Source organism: Balaenoptera physalus, assembly GCF_965194825.1.
Source record: "Balaenoptera physalus genome assembly, chromosome: 2".
Lineage (NCBI taxonomy): Eukaryota > Metazoa > Chordata > Mammalia > Artiodactyla > Balaenopteridae > Balaenoptera > Balaenoptera physalus.
This window is the reverse complement of record NC_138883.1, coordinates 78362900-78375029: the sequence shown is the minus strand read 5'-3', so window position 1 is coordinate 78375029 and position 12130 is coordinate 78362900. Positions and strand designations below refer to the sequence as shown.

Below are 12130 nucleotides of genomic sequence, written 5' to 3'. Positions count from 1 at the left end.
GAAGCAGAGGAAAACATGTGGGGAGGATGGGACTGGAGAACAAGCATGGGCTCTGGCGACATTCATTCGTTCATTCACCCATCCCTTGAATGAATGCTTGTTGAACGTGCACCAAGTTCTAGAAACGGTTCTAAAATGCTGTGATTACATAAATCAAATGTGTGTCTGAGACGTTCAAAGCACTTGATCTCATGAGATTTATACTCCACCTTAGGGGACAGAAAATAAACAAATAAACAGTTACAGATAATGATATGAAGAAAGCAGAGAAATGAGCAACATGACAGAGGTTAATGGATGAAGGCTTCTTTGAAGAGGTGACACTTAAGCTAAGAGCTGAGCAGGTCAGTTCTGTGTCTGGGAAAAAAGCCTTCCAGGGAGAGGGGTAAGTGCAGAAGGATATTTCTAATCCTGATGAAGGAACAAGCTCAAGGTTCAGAAAAAGACCGAGATGACTGCTGTGGAGGGAGCAAAACTTACTACGTGATCCTGGCAGGTTCAGCTCTATGAACCTCAGCATAGCCATAGAATGGGTCTAATTTCACTTACTGAAAACATTAAGTGAGGTTAAGATGTATGCTTGGCCCAGCGTATAAAGCATGGTGTGAAATCAGAATGGCACCTACAAACTGACTATTGTGATGTTAAATATACACACTGTGGATGTGTTTTAATGCTTGTTAATGTCTTATCTCCTTCAACATCTGGAAAGAATCAGAGAAAGAAGACTGCCATTACTGAGTAGTTTGTGTTATAAATGAAACTTCCTAGAATTCTGGAGTGTTTCAGATAGGAGCAGATGCAATTTAAACCCTTTTGGTCCTTCAAAACCCTGCTCGGGACCCAACTTCGGGAAGCATTAATAGAAAACTTACATGCACAAAAACTCTAATTACAAAAAATAATGTATGGAATGTCTTAAGGGAAATATAAAAAGCTAACCTTCGGGTCCATTTAGAAAGCTAACCTATTTTTACCTCTCATTTCCATCTTTCCCACCAATCCACGCTTCATCGTACCACCCAAGTTTTTTTTTTTTTTTTTTTTTTTTAAAACACACAGGTCTCAAAATTTTACTTGATGTTTAAAATACCTCAGATGTCTTTCTTTTAAATATTGGGTGAAGTCCTAAGGCCTTGGCCTGATTTTTAAGCCCATTCCTTTCCTAGCCCCGAGCTACACTTCTAATCTCATCCTTGGGGGAGGAATGGGGGAGAGGAAGAAGTAGACTGAGAGATTAATTTAGGGTTAATGCCAAGTATTCCACTGAGATTTCTCCTCTTCCACGAGGATCTTAAAAGTAAAGTAAAACTCAGTGGTGGAAGCAGCACTGTGAAGAGATCATCTGGTTGAGCCCAAGAGCTTAAGGAAATTAAATGATTTCTATTATTCCTACCTTATAGGGTGGCCAGGGAAGGTTAGGTTATTGGCCAAAGGGTTGAAACGTAAAAAGAGCCTAAGTCCTGTGACTCATAGGAGAGCTGTCTTGCATGTACATAATCCTGCCTCCTATTCACCATGAACAATTTAAGTTCGTACACAGGGCCAGAATCCATACCTGAACATGCTATTCCCCAAATACGGGACAGTGTATTAGAGAATTGATTCTTTTTTTAAAAATATTTATTTATTTATTTATTTATTTATTTATTTTTGGCTGCATTGGGTCTTCATTGCTGTGCGCAGGCTTTCTCTAGTTGTGGTGAGCGGGGGCTACTCTTCATTGCGGTGGCTCCTCTTGTTGCAGAGCACGGGCTCTAGGCTTCAGTAGTTGTGGCGCATGGGCTTGGTTGCTCTGCAGCATGTGGGATCTTCCCGGACCAGGGATCGAACCCATGTCCCCTGCATTGGCAGGCAGATTCTTAACCACTGCATCACCAGGGAAGTCCCTAGAGAATTGATTCTTGAAGGCACTCACCATCAAACTTAGAAGCATCCCATGAACCCATTTAAGTTAATTGAAGATTACATTGTAGAAAGAAATCAGTCATTTATTGAAATATTTTTGGAGTTACCTAGGATCAGATAGCCCCCTCCACTTTGTACTTGTAAACGCACACTCTATTGCTCTTTCTCTCACACACGCTCACAGACAAACACCCTCTTTACTGTAAAAGTTGAATAAGCAAATGCCAGCCTACACAATTCTCCAGTGCGCCTCAAAGCCCTGATACAGTAATTCCAAGTACTTCTAGCTGTTGCTTCCATCTGTATGGGGCTCATTATACCGACACTCCTGCAGGTGGTGTCAGAAAGGTGAAGTGCCAAATCCACAAAGGGGGGACCCCCAACAATTCATTGCTTCTGTGGTATCAATCATGGCTGGTGGTTTTTACTTTTATCTCCCTCTCTCCTTAGTTATCCCCACTCCCACTGTCAGTTCAGTTAGAATATTTCACCTACACTTCACAATATGTCGAAAGGAAGTAGACACACGCTGTGAAAAGCTGGTAATTTTATTGGGTTCCTTTACCTTTAAAAATCTGTTACTTGGTCAAGTCTGGTTTCTGGGCTCCTTTTTTGCAGGGAAATTGAGGCAAACGTTTTTATGTGGTCCTCTGGTGCCTGCTCTGTACTCCGAGAATTATATACACAAGGATCATTAGAGTAGGGTTTCGCCCATTAAGATATAATAACCGTCAGCAGGGACAAAAAGCAGATCAGTATCACAAATTCAAACTAACAGGCGCACATAAAAACTATGTGCCTGCTTAAGGCACCGGCACGGGGTCAGGGTCTTACACAATAGGTAAATTCCCTCTCTGGTTTGGAGACAGCTTTTCACAAGACCAGGGTAAGGAGAAAGAACCGGCAAGAATTCTTACAGCCCTCCAGCCATTTTTAACCCTGAACGCTTTTCTATCCCCAAGTGCACCTCGTCCAAATAAACACAGGACAGCGTTTGCTGTTTTGAAGGACTTCTGATTAGCACAAAACAAGTACTTACTTAAGGGCGCTGTTCTTGTTGACAGAGGAACATCTTTGGGCAAGAAACACATGGCAGACTGAAGTAGGAAAGGCACACTCAGTCTGTTAGATTAGCCAAAGTAAACTTGGTCATCCAAGGTGTGGAAGATGTCACCGAAAGATGGCTGCTTTACCAGGCTTTGGTTGATGCTGGTTTTAAAAATAGCCTCTATTAGCCCATTGTATGCTTCTTTCTGTGTGCTTCAGTAGTTGACATGACACCTCTTCACAAGTGGGTGTATAAAAATCCTTTGCAAATGGACTAGATTTATTCTCAGTCCAAGAAAGCAAAGATGATTATTGGATTATCAATAGAAATTATTTTGTTTGGGCTTCCCTGGTGGTGCAGTGGTTAAGAATCCGCCTGCCATTGCAGGGGTCATGGGTTCGAGCTCTGGTCTGGGAAGATCCCACATGCCGAGGAGCAACTAAGCCTGTGCGCCACAACTACTGAGCCTGTGCTCTACAGCCCGCGAGCCACAACTACTGAGCTCGCGTGCCACAACTACTGAAGTCCACGTGCCTACACAGCTCGTGGTCTGCAACAAAAGAAGCCACCGCAATGAGAAGCCCGTGCACTGCAACGAAGAGTAGCCCCCGCTCGCTGCAACCAGAGAAAGCCCGCACGCAACAACGAAGACCCAATGCAACCAAAAATAAATAAATAAAATAAATAAGTTTATGGAAAAAAAAAAGAAATTATTTTGTTAACATTGTTAGCTCCTGAGTAGCCAACATAAAGCTCACCTGTTTTGACCAAATGACTGATATTTTTAGGGCTTGATAAATAATTTGTAAGGAAAGGATAATGGAATGGGGAAAGTAATTTGGAAGGCCTTGGGTTTTTTATTTTATTTCTTTTTTTTTTTTGGCCGCACCATGCGGCATGCAGGATCTTAGTTCCCCGAACAGGGATAGGATCAACCCGTGCCCCCTGTATTGGGAGCACGGAGTCTTAACCACTGGACCACCATGGAAGTCCCAGGCCTTGGGTTTTTTAAACTCTCAGGTGATCTACCCCTCAAACCTGCCACAAACCAACTCCTCTGACCTCTCTCAAGAGAAAGGCAAGGATGTGGGGTCATGGAAGGAAGGAACCTGTGGTAGAATCTGAAAGCTGAGGGAAGGCAGAGCAGGAATATCTCCCCACAGTCTCACCTCCCAACAACGAGGCCATCACTGAGAATGAAGACCAAGCTCGTGATGAAACTGGGCAAGAGGTGAAAAGAAGGGGGCTGGGCAGACAGGAGTGTGGAGGGTGGAAGAACCACACAGAGGCCAGGACAAGAGCTGCACAGAACCTGCCCTGCTGAATGCTCTGTACCCAAGTCTCTTCATGATGGCCATAGCTCTCCTATAGCCCTTCCTCAATACACCTCACTCTTTCCCTACTGACCACCATGTTCCTCCTCCGATTGGCACCAGGCACACCTGTGCAGACACAGGTACGGGCCAAGCCTCATTCCATGCACCTATCCAGATGAAATGCTGAGGGCAGCAATTATTAAGCAGCTTAAAGGCATCTCTGTGCACTCCACCAGAGGGTGGGAAAGTAGGCAGACCATACCGGAGATGAATACTTAATCACTGAGTAACTAGCCTTTGTCGGGAGCTTCCTGTGAGTCAGGCATTGCTCTAAGTGTTTTACATTTAATCTTATGAGGTGGCTGTTACTGCTGTCCCAAGTTTTATAGGTGATGAAACTAAGGCACAAAGTCACAAAGCTTGATTTCCCAAGCTCAGTTCCATAACCAATGACAGGACTACGATTGTACTTCTTTTAGCCTTTATAAGTGTTAGACTAGAAATACTCACTCCACCTACAATTCTCACCACCTTAAAAAAAAAAAAAAAATCAGTGAACCAACTACCCACAACAGTCCATATAGAAACCTCTGCCTCTGAATGGCATCACATGCTTTTTACATCAATCGGCAGTCTCCCAGTGGGAACCACAGACAGCCCGTGCCACGAAAATGTCGTTTGGGTATTGTACAATCCACAACCTCACCGTTATTTAACTATTGCTAATACTTAATTCGATCCTAGTATGCTATCTTAATATATATCATAAGACAAACTTCAAATCTTTGTTAACTACTCGCAGTTATTGACAATAATCAATACTGTGGTTCCAATCATGGCAAAAAAGAGTTTCTAAAAAAAGGAAAAAGAAACCCAGAACTTGAAAAGGCATTATCTTAGAAGAAAATCTACAGTAAAGTCCAATTTTCTTGAAAAGATATTAATAATTGCAATTTTATACTGCATGCCACAACCAACTAAAAAGGGAAGCGAAGGCACAGAGAATGAAGAAACACGAACAAAAGTTGCCTCCAGACACATAAAGGATAGCAACTATAGAGGGAATATATTTTACGATCTTATCTACATTGCCAAATGCCTGCTAGTGTGTCGTGTTAGTTGGTACAGACCTTTAGTTGAGCTTTGATGGAAACAGGAGGCATGTGTAAATGACACAGTCAACAGGAGCTGGCTGGCAGGTGAAAGAAATGACAATCCCAAAAGGGACACATCTGATCTGTTCCCAAAGCTCCAAATCACTCAATCTTATAAAGCAAAAATCCCAATTCCTGCCTAAGTCCAGGCATGTACTCTGCCGCAAGGTGCCATTTTATAGGTGCAATTAAAATTGTCCATGGTTCAAACCTCAAAGAAGGGCACAGGCGAAGAATTCACAGAACTTCCCCTCCTTCGTCCCCTCTATTCTCTGTAGGGCAGTGGAATGAGAAACAGTTTGGGTTAAGCTGCTTCTGTTCTTCCATTAGTTCTGGTTCTTTTAAGCCAAAATTACATTCCAGGCAGATTGGATGGTCTCAGCCAGTTGCCTGAAGGTAAAGCACAAAGAAATGCCACCCTCTGCTTTCTGGATTCAGCTCTGAGAGTGAAGGAATGCACAGGGGTTCAGAGAGAGGTGGGTGGGATCCCTGCTGCTCAGGTGTTTTAGACTTGGTGGGAGAAAGAGAAAGCTGGGAAAGGAAATCCAGTAGCGTTAGAACTACTGTTTATATTCACCCCAAAACTGAGCTCTGCCAGCCCTTGATAAGTTGCTTGACCCTGGCGCCTTCCTTTGGTATGACAGTCGGTCGTGACCACCTGTCACCTTTGGTGGGTAAACTCCTTCACACGTGCCTTCCTCAACTTGTTCTTTTACGTTCAACATACCGGGATTTGGTGGCGATGGTGAGAGGGCAATTAAATAACGTTTTCTGATTCTGAAATCTGGTTTTAACTAAACTTGACAAAATAAACAAGTTGGCTTCAAAAGGTTCCTGCAGAGAAACCCCAGACTGAAGATAATCCATCAACGATAAGAAAAATGGCAGAGCAGAGGCTCTGATTGCTAGTACAAGTTCTTCATCAGTCGTGGAATGAATTAGAAGCAAGGGCAGTTGAATCGGATTTGCCAAGATGTTGACCTCCATAAATTATAATAGAATTTATCCAGAGACTGTTTGAAATGTGGGTTTAAGTCCATGATTTTTAATAATAAGCCTCACCCTATTTATATACTGAGCCTTGAGATATTAGCTGTTGAGAACTTAAAGCCATCAAAATCAGTAAGATATTTAGAAATATTCATCTCATTTTAATTTATATCTCTGCATACATTTTATAATGTGAATATTAGTTCTGTCACACATTTACACGATGTACAAGTTCTTAAAAACATAACTTGAGAAGCACGCTCTAAAACTTTTTACTGGCAGGGGTGCACGATAAAAATTTTGGTCTTTGAGTATAGGTCTTCCAGGCTAGAATTAGAATGTTCCTCAGGAAAGTCCTAGACAATTCATGGTGAACTTCAGATGCCTGGTGAAATTCATTATGTTTTAGACAACTGGCATAAACCTTGACAGAGATTCCCAAAAGTTATTAGGCAAAAGGGAGCAAAGTCCAGTGGGCATTCTCAGATCTGGGTTTTAGACTCTGGGCATACAACTAACTGAAATCCTCTTACATTTTGATTTGGGATTTCTAAACAGAAAGATAGTCTTTGATGCAGCTGAACCCCCAAACTGAGATTCTGGACTAGTAGGAACTAAAGTGAAAAATGTTTTATTTTCATGTTAGATTAAATATTATAAATATGAATTCTGAGTGTACGGGAAATTCCAAATAGATGCCAGGAGGTTTCTGGCACTTAGTCTGTTGCAATGCATACGGAGGTTTATATCAAGAAGAGTCAACAGCAATTTTCCATCTCCCCTGGGAAAAGAATAAGAGGAAATCACTAACGTGGAATGAAAACACTAATTTGCAATCATGTAGGCAGTCACTGTGTCCAAGGATGCCAAATGCTTTTAAATATAAGTCGTCCAGTTTAGCAGATGGAAAACCAGCAAGAAGTAAGTCACTTACTCGGAATCTCTCCTGGACCAAATACAAGTGCAGTGGTATTACGATCAGTGTCCTGAAACTATTCTTCCTCCACAACCAAGGTCTTGCCTTTAGTCACGCAGTGCTTTTAAACTTCAGTCAGTACAGGGATTTGGCTTTCTCCCACAAGATGTTCCACAACATTTGGGTAGAGAGAAACAGATGAGGGTGGCTACCTTTGAGGGAATGTTCTATCTCTAACCCACCCCCATCTACTTAGTGTCAGGCTAGAATTTTCAGATGCTCATTGAAAACTTTTGCTGAAATGTCGCCAGTCATCTCAGACTCAAATCATGCAAAACAGAATTGACCTTTTTGCTTTTACCCATGCTTTCTCCCCTGTATTTCCATTTTATGTTTTTTGGCACCATTATTCACATTCTTGCTGAAACCAGCAATCCAAGGTACATGTAAGACTTCTCCATCACTGTGTGAATCCGATGGGACTAACCGTAGCAATCCTCTCTCCAAATATCCCTTGTATATGGTCTCCTCTACATTTCCACAGACACAGCCTTAGTTCTGGCCTTCGTCATTTATTATGTCAACAATCACTGCCCCCTTTCTAACATATCTAGCCACCTTCAGGACTATTTTTGTTTATGCATTCAACAGACCCTTGATGACCCTCCTCCTCACCTAGGTGCCCGGCACAACAAGGTGCTAGGGACACATCAGTGAGCAATCACCATCTTGGAGCTTATATTCTGGTGGTGGATGTAAGTGAGAAGTAGATGAACAAATAAAATATTAGCTGCTGTGCAGAAAATAAGAGAATTAACTTAGGGTGACTTAAATTAGGGAAGAGGATCTGGGAGGGCCTCTTTGAGGCACGTGGCTGAACCCCAGCAAAGAAAAGGAGCAAGCTATAAAGAGTGGGGTGGAAAAGCATGCTGCGCCTTCAAAGACACAGAGGAAGGAAAGCACTTGGCCTCTTTAAGGAACCAGAGGACCTCTGTGGCTAGAGTGCAGGGAGAGAGGAAAGGAGCACAGCCAAGTGAAGGAGGAGGTACGGCTGTGGCCAGAGCATGAAAGGGCTTGGGGGCCAGTCTTCCATGGCCTCAGAGACATCTCTGCACTCAAAATCAGATCACAGCACTGCCCCTTTTAAATTTGAAACTCTGTCTCCCTGTTACTGATGGGATAATGTTCAAATTTCATCTGATGATATTCAGGGCCCTTCCTGGTCTGGATGTGACTTGCCTTTCCAGCACTTTGCCCTGAAACAAGCCACATTCATATGTAACGTATATACTCTAGCTGTGCCTCTTTCCACATGTCTTCTTTCCTCAGTTGGAAAAGCTCCTTCTCTATGTGACGACCGCCATTTCATCCTCTAAGACTCATCTTAAGTTTTACAGGAGGAGCCAATATACTGCTCTCTGTTATTTCACAGGAAACTCTATACTGTGATCTTGTGATACTTTGTACATCTCTCCCACCATCCTGTGAACTCTTGAGAATGTGAGAGTCTGGATCTTATGTGTTGTGGCAGTCACAGTGTCTGAAACAGAACTGGCATTCAGTACATGTTTACTGAGGGAGGGTGGGAGGGAAGGAAGAGGGAGGGAGGGAGGGAAAGAAGAATGAAGAAGTTTTGCCCAAATGCACTGGAATGGAATTCATGACATTCTGATTTCATCTAGTCTAAGGTTTAGTCTATTCTTTAAAATCAAATTAAAAACAAAAATCACTTACTGAGTGACATTTACATATGATACATTAGCCCAGCTACTGGTAAATGATGCTTAATTATCAGAGAAATTCTGAGCAAAGAAATGCTACACGTCATAAAGGAACAAGCACTGGCTCTGCTACTTGCTATCAGTTAAGACCTTGAGGTACTGAGCCCCCAAATTCCACTTTGAATATACACTATAGGCAGTGTCTAATGGACAACAGAGAAGTGCCCACCTTACAAATGAAGAAAATAAGGTTGCTTTTTAAGAGCTGAACAAGTAAAAACTGGATTATCCATCTGTGGGAGATAACTGTGGGCTGAAACACCCAAAACTATTTTCAAGGTGACCAGCAAAAGGGAAAATGGCATAAGCAAATATCTAATGCCAAGTAGAGACAAGTGACACGGACATAACAATGAACAGATATGATAAACATTTTTGTCATGACAATGGAAAATTCTCTGATCTTCTCTGAGTGAATATACTAGCTTTCCGGTTTATACATCAGCTCCGTGTAAGTTTGCACTAAAGTGCAAGTTAGTGCACCTACCTCTGCACACTGACAAAGATGAATATATGACCAGAAGGCTGAAGAACAGTCTCCCAACTGTGGTCACCTCACCGTGGTTGACATGCTGTATGACCTTGCCTGGCTGCCAGCTGGCCTGCCCGAATCAGATCTCACGACAGTTACCCCTCTTACATTAAAACAAACGTTTAGGTCAAGGTCAGCACAGGGAGTCCTTTCATCAGGATGACAACACAAGGCCAAGTGCATTCCATTCACGACCAGACATGGATTCAGAATGAAATGTACCTGACACAGCCCGGGCTCCTAAGTGACCTTCAGATGCCAGTGTCAGTCAAATGATTCTAAAGAGAAATTAAGCTCGAGTTATATTGCTATATTCATCTGGAATGCATTACTAAATGAAGACATGAAATGGAGATAATTTTTTTTAACTTAGGAGCCAACTCTGTGGTGGATAACAGAGACGCCCTGAAGCAAGAGAAAGAATTAAAGTGGTGTCCATGAGTCCTAGAAGTCTGTGATGCTACAATCAACATTTCCAGTGCTAAAATGTAAGTTCACGTCTACTTCATATAACATGTTCTTGTCCAGAGTAGAATACTGGAAAAGGTCTCGGTGAACTACTCTCTTATTCAAGTCACCATGAACATTCAACCCAACAAGGTTGGAGTGCCATGGGAAGAAGGTTTACAGTCCTGAGATGGTAACTGGAATAGCACACGGCCGGAATGAGTCTGATCCAGATGGCAATCTGATGTGTACTACAACAGGACATGCCTAAAAAGAAATGAATAGAGTCCAAGGTGCTGTGGACATTGTAAAGCTCATATCCATAGTGCTACCTGTCATGGTGATGAAACCAAGCATACCTGATTTTTACCAGGCTTATAAACAGTACCGTGGTTTAGGACAAGACTCTGCCACTATACCTGAAAAATTCCTTTCGATTTCAATGATTGCATCAAAAAAGTGACTCTCCTTGACAAAAGATTATAAACTTCCCTGCCGATGTTCTTTTGGTTTTATTTTTTCATTTTGTCATTTGCATCAGCGTCACAGTTTTCTGTGTGAATTTCAGAAATTCCATTCTAGTAGATCTAATACCTAAAGCCACTGAAGAATCCTTTTCTAATTCTGATGGTGGACCTTGCCAGCTACCCTCTGCCCCAAACTCAAATCAACTAGTGCAACATTGTCTGAGGTTTAATATTCACACTTATGTATTCAGTTCTACTATTAAGCTTAAATATTAAAAACAGACAAGCTTATTTGAATACTCTGTGACTGTCATCTGATTCAGGATATGTTTAGTTTTATGTGGAATTTTAAATGTTTGTAATAAAGCAAAATTTTAAGCCCTTAACAAAGCTTTTTTCAGAGGAAAAATAATGTATGAAAGTTTCTTAAGTGCCTTTCAGTTCGGGACCTACGGGGGTCTTCTGCTGTGTCTCAGAATAAAATAACTTTGAGGCAACACCAACTAAAACCTGAAAGGAAGTGTGGTTTCAGAGTGTCTCCTGTTACACCCAAGCTAAATTCTACTGAAACCATCTATGAGAGATTGTATTACCACTCAGAAAATATTATCAGTGACATGTCAAGATGAAGATTTACATTTAACTGATGACCGAGAAAGGGGGAGCACTGCCTTCATGCAAGACGCGGATTTCAAAAACATCAGAAGGTTTTTGGGTTTACTTTTCTAGGGTCTAAGAAAAATATATACAAGTAAAATTCCCTCTCTAAATGTCTTATTTCAAACTGAGCCAAAGGAAACCAAGTTGAAATTGCGTCATTTGAAAAAGAATAGGGGATTAAGAAACAGTGACATAACCGAGTGGATGAAGAAGGAGAGTGTTTCTCCATAGAAGCATTCCTGCTAATGAAGAAGAAATGAGGGAATTAGGAGATCATTATTCGGCAAACTTCTAATGAAATAATGAATCTAGGCAAAGACCATTAGTGCCCACCAACATCATAGAGAGACACCAGATATTATGTATCTCTTGATAGAGTATACAATAGCATCTGTGAAGTACTCTTCCCCCACTCAGATTAACTCTCTAGATCAAACTAAGAGTTTGCAGGAACCATAGGGGACAGAAGAACATAATAAAAACCAGGCAACGCAAACAGGAAAATCTAAAATGTGGAAAATTCCACAGGATATTCTTCTTTTTTGAAGAAACTGGCTTCTTCAAAAAAATAATTACGAAAAAAAACAAAAATAGAGGACAGAAACCTCTAGATCAAAAGAAACCCCTGAGAGGGGACTTCCCTGGTGGCACAGTGGTTAAGAATCTGCCTGCCAATGCAGGGGACACGGATTCGATCCCTGGTCTGGGAAAGTCCCACTTGCCGCAGAGCAACTAAGCCCGTGTGCCACAGCTACTGAGACTGCGCTCTAGAGCCCACGCACTGCAACTACTGAGCCCACGCACCACAACTACTGAAGCTTGAGAGCTCTAGGACCCGCGTGCTGCAACTACTGAGCCCATGTGCTGCAACTACTGAAGCCCGTGTGCTGCAACTACTGAAGCCCGTGTGC

General features: G+C 42.0%; 1 protein-coding gene across 7 annotated transcripts in view; it reads right to left on the bottom strand.

Moving 5' to 3' along the window:
- The window catches only part of FMN1 (formin 1), a 467455-nt gene that overhangs the window by 186757 nt on the left and 268568 nt on the right, over positions 1 to 12130 (bottom strand). The window lies entirely within an intron of this gene.